We start from the raw sequence: 5,926 nt of genomic DNA, 5'->3' as shown, positions 1-5,926 counted from the left end.
AGATGGAACATGATGGTTGGTATGGGCAAGTTGGGCCGAGGGGCCTATATACACACTGTACGTCTATGATTATGACTCTAACATAGAACAGCACATCACAGGAACAAGCCCTTTGGGCCACAATGCCTGTGCCATATAAGATGCCAAGAACAACTCTTATCTACCGACACACAATCCAAGAGGTTGGGAGATGGGAAGGAGCACACTGGATCAATTGAGTGTGGAGGAAACCAAAAAACAATAACAAGGAATTTAGCCACAGATGACCTGAAGCAGGAGGAGAGGTGGGCGATATTACTGAGGTTGAAAAAGACAGTGTTTGTGACGAAATATAAAAGAACTACAGATGCTGTTTTATACCAAAGATAGAGACTAAATATTGGAGTAACTTAGCGGGTCTGGAAGCATCTCTGGAGAAAATGGATAGTTGACTAGCTGACTTTTCAGGGCTGAACCCTTCTTCAGATTGATTGTAGTGGGGAGGGAACTGGAAGTGAAAAAAAGCCAGGAGAAATCGGGACTCGCAACAGATTACCTCAGGCAAGGAGATTCCCTGATAGACCGATTATTGGTTAGAGATGGCGTGAGCCCAAGAGGGATACATCATTGTGGACTGTGGAACTGGTTAACCAACTTTGAGTGGAGGAATAGGGGGGGGGGGGGGGGCGGGGGTGAAGAAGGGAGTGGGATGTTTGTAGAAGAAGTGACCTAAAATTGGATAATTCAACATTCATATCACTGGGTTGTAAGCCAACCAAGCAAAATATGAGATGCTATTTCAGCAATTTGCATGTGTCCTCACTCTGGCAATGGAGGAGGCCCAGGACAGAAAGGTCAGTATGGGAATGAGAAGGGGGGTTAAAATGGCTAGGAACCGAGAAATCCAGTAGGCCTTGGCTGACTGAGCGTAAGTGTTCAGAGAAACAGTCGCCGAGTCTACACTTAGTCTCGCCAATGTACAGGAGCCCACATTGGGAACCCCGGATGCTGTAGATGAGGTTAGAGGAGGTGCATGTGAACCTCTGTCTCATCTAGAAGGACTGTCGAGGTGCCTGGATGGAGTCAAGTGAGGAGGTATAAGGACAGGTGTTACATCTCCTATGGTTGCAGGGGAAAGTAACTGGGGAGAGGGTGGTTTGGATGTGTTTGTGAAGTAATGAATATGTCGTTGCAAACCAACTGGGTTCAATTATGAACCAACTATGTGATCAAGATTTAAATCTGTTGACTAGATTTTGACAGCGGGCCTTTCATATTTATATTATTAAACCCACTTTCTACAATTTAAGACAGATTTGTCAATTCTATTACGCAAAGTTCAAATTAAACCACACCAACATGATCCAAAACAGTGTTTTATAATGCTCAAGATCCTTTCACATCTGGATTGCATTGCAGTCCAAATAGAATATGTGTGACTATGGATCAGCCAAAATGAATATTTTTGAAGATTAAGTCAATACAATCATCTTTCCTCTTGTGGGATTTTTTTTTGTGGAAATGGGTCATAATAATCTAATGTTGTCATGTTCTCCTCGCCTAATCCACTGTGGCTTTTTTTTTTAAATTGCTGCTAAAACTCTTCCCTCTTTAATTAGAGATAAAATCTCAAGGGATGGAGAAATAAGAACAAAGAAATAATCATAACAATGATGGCCAGCAAGAGAGAACAGCTTTAATACTATGTGTTGGAAGGAACTGCAGATGCTGGTCTGAAGAAGGGTCTTGACCCAAAACATCACCCATTACTATCCTCCAGAAATGCTGCCTGGCCCGCTGAGTTATTCCAGCATTTTGTGTCTATCTTCAGTTTTAATACTATCTTCTGTATTTGTGTATAATAGGAATGCACACACAATGACAGCAAACAGCTAACAGTGACTTTAGAAATAAGCCACCAAAGCTTTAGCAATATGTCCAAAATCACAGCTAAACATTTCATTTTAAATCGTTTCTGTCACAACCATTCACAGAATCATAGAAACTTAAGATACAGAGGACCATTCACTCTCTCATAAGCATGAATCAGGCATATACTGTACGTCGAGTGAGACACAAGGAACTGCAGATGCTGGAACCTTGAGGAAAAACACAAAGGAACTCAACAGGTCAGACAGCATCTTTGGAAGGAAGATGATATTTCAAATCAGGACCCTTCTTCAGACTTAACGGGCAATATTTTGGGTTGGGTTCCTTCTTCAGACTTTGTTCTCGCTCCATGTGCATATGACAATTAAAGGTTCTTGACTTTCTTGAGCTCAATCACATCCTTCTTATAGTGATATGAAAAAAGAAATGGAGGAAAAAGGGGACCTAATAGCCCCTGCCATTCGACATGATTGTGGGCAATCTGATCATGATCTGAACAGCGGAAACATCGGAGACTGCAGATGTTGGACTCTTAATAGTAAAGCACAACAGATTAGGTCACCTGGCAGCACTCATCGCTGCAACTGGATCCTCGATTTCCTGACCTACAGACCCATATCAGTGAAGATAGGGGACAAATCATCCTCCAAGATAATCCTCAACACGGGGGCTCCACAAGGATGCGTTCTCAGCCCCCTTCTTTACTCCATGTACATACACCCATGACTGTGCAGCCATGTACAAATCTAATTCAATAGTCAAATGCGCAGTCGATATCACCATTGTGGGCCCATATCAAATAATTACGAGACGGAGTACAGGAAGGAGATTGAGAACCTTGTGTCCTGGTGTTGTGACAACAACCTTTCTCTCAATGTCAACAAGACAAAGGAGATAGTGATTGACTTCAGGAAGTGAAATGATACACATACCTCAGTTTGCATTGACGGTGCCAAAGTAGAGATGGTGAAAAACTTCATCTTCTTAGGAGTCAATATCACCAACAATTTCTCCTGGACCACCCATATTGAAGCAACGTCCAAGAAAGCACACCAACGCCTCTACTTCCTTAGAAGGCGTAGGAAGTTTGGCATGTTCCCTACAACTCTCACCAACTTCTGCAGAAGCACCATAGAAAACATTTTATCAGGATGCATCAATGCTTGGGTTGGGAACAGTTCCATCCAAGACCGCAATAAATTGCAGCGAATTGTGTTATGCAGCCAGACCATCACACAAACCAACATCCCTTCTATTGACTCCATTTATATCTCATGCTGCCTGGGCAAGGCAGGCAGCATAATCAAGCACAAGTTGCACCCTGGCCACTCTCTTCTCACCTTTTCCATCAAGCAAGATGTATAGAAGTGTGAAAACGCATACCTCCAGATTCAGGGACAGTTTCTTCCCAGATGTTACCAGGCAACTGAATCATTCTACCACAACCAGAGAGCAGTGCTGAACTACTATCTACCTCTTTGGTGACCCTCGGACTATCCTTGATAGGACTTTGCTGGCTTTACCTTACTCTAAATGTTATTCCCCTGTCATGTATCTATACACCGCAAATGGCTCGATTGTAATAATGTATTGACTTTCTGCTGACTGGATAGCATACAAGAAAATCAAGTAAGATTATCTACACAAGATAATAAAATAAAATAAATGAAACTAACCCAAGCTAATACTCCATCAGAGACACAAGACATAGCAGAAGCTTGAATCTGGAACAACAAGCAGACTGCTGGAGGAACTCAATGGGTCGAGCAGCAATTGTTGATGTTTTGGGTCAAAAACCTGCATCAGATCTGATGCAGAATCTCAACCAGAAATCATGACTTTCCTTTTGCCTCCACAGATGCTGCCTGACCTGCAAAGTTCCTCCAGCAGTTTGTTTTATTGCACTTAGATATGGATTGATTGTTATTCCTGTTTGTACTGCTCAGTACTCGGTGGAAACCCACATGGTCATAGCGAGAACCTGCAAACTCCACACAGACAGCACCCGAGGTCAGGATCGAACTTGGGCCTCCAGTGCTGTGCGGCACCAGCTCCACCAGCTGTGCCACTGTGCCGACCACAGTCGATGGTAACATTGGTATTTTGGGCTGCGGCTTGCTATGGAAAGTCTTTGCAGTGGGAACTGAAATATCAACCTTATTATATTACTAAAAACAATTTAAGCACGTGGAATAGCAGTTGGAAAGGAAAAGTCATGTCATTTGATATGTTGTCACGATATGCAACAATTCCATGACATCCTTTGGTTAGACAGCACTTGCTTATTTAGGGCTGAAGAAATGATAGGAGTGTGATTAACTATCGCAAAGATTGAAATAGATTGCAATTATTTTTTCAAACACCAGGAGCTGTGTTTACCTTCACAAGTAAATAACACGAATGGCAATCTTAGTAAGTAGTTTTGATGGATCTAGTACTATTTCAACAATGATTAGATGAGTTGGGTATAGTGCTGCTAACATATTAAAAGCCTCCCATGGATCAATTACATTCATCTGATCTCATGTAGGTCAGTTGATATTCAGTGTGTAGCCAACTTTGCCTTTGAATCAGAAGGCCCTGGATTCAAAACCCAGACTAGAGGGCGTAGCTTTAAGGTCAGTGGGAGGAAATTTACAGGAGACGTGCAAGGAAAGTGTTTTACATAGACGGTTGTGGGTCCCTGGAACATGCCACCATGGGTAGCGGTGAAAGCAGATATGTCAGTGATGTTTAAGAGACTTTTAAATAGGCACATTGATATACAGGGAATGGATATGGATTATGTGCTGGCAAAGGAGGCCAGTTGAACTTGGCAGATATTGTGGACCAAATGGCCTGTATCTATGCTATGTTCTTTGGTTTATTGAGTCATAGAGTCATACAGCAGGCCATTAAACCCAAATTTTCCATATCAACTAACATGCCCCACTTACTGTAAGTTTGTCCCGTTTGCCCTAGTTTGACCCCTATGCCTCTAAACCTTTCCTATCCATATTTCTGTCCAAGTGTTTATTAAACGCTATGATAGTACCTGCCTCAACTATCTCGTCTGGCAGCTCATTCCATATGCCCACTGAATATTGGTTGATTGATTGGTCGATTGATTCAAAGATACAGCATGGAGGCCCTTCGGCACGCAGTCCATGTCAACCATAGATCAGGCATTCGCATAGGATATACGTTATCCTACTTTTACACCCACTCCCTACACACTAGAGGTCATTTACTGACGCCAATTAACCTACAAACCCGTACATCTTTTGGATGTGGAGGAATCCGGAACACCCAGAGGAAACCCACGCAGGTTACCGAGAGAAAATGCAAACTCCAAACAGACAGCACCCAAGGTCAAGATCGTACCGGGTCCATGGAGCTGCGAGGCAGCAGCTCAACCACTGTGCACTATAAATCACAATGTATAAATGCAATAGCAAGGAAATGCAGACGCTAGTTTATACAAAGGGAAGACACAAAGTACTGAAGTAACTCAGCAGGTCAGGCAGCATCTCTGGAGAACATGAATAATTATGTTTTGGTTCAGGACCATTTTTCTTGTATAAATGCAACTATTTCCTTTTTCACATAAAATTTGCCAACTGACCTACATAATGAGTTGATTCAGCAGAAGATATGCTTCTTTAAAGGAAGAGAAGGTGGATTTTATTTAATTTTGGATGAAAACACTAAATATACAAATTAAAAAATAATCAAAATACTGGGATGCAAGAGCAGATTGAGGGAAGAAACATAATTGCTGATTATTATAAATGAGTTATCATATAGATTTAAAGTGGAGATATTGGATTAAGGTGATACACACTATAAATAACAACTTAGAGGGGGAAGGGAGGCAAGAACATTTTCCTTGTTCAAAAAAAATAACGTTGACAACAATGACGTCAACGCACTTGAGGAGCAACCAATGGTATCGCGTATTATTTTTCGGTTGCGACCAATCGGATCGCTGTTGCTGGGTCGTGCTGCGTGAGGGAGGAGGTTGGCCCACCCACCCGTGCGCAAGCGCGGGCGGCGGCCTATAGGAGCGGGGGAGGGG

This window comes from Leucoraja erinacea, chromosome 16, assembly GCF_028641065.1.
Source record: "Leucoraja erinacea ecotype New England chromosome 16, Leri_hhj_1, whole genome shotgun sequence".
Lineage (NCBI taxonomy): Eukaryota > Metazoa > Chordata > Chondrichthyes > Rajiformes > Rajidae > Leucoraja > Leucoraja erinaceus.
Note: the sequence above shows the minus strand (reverse complement) of the source record.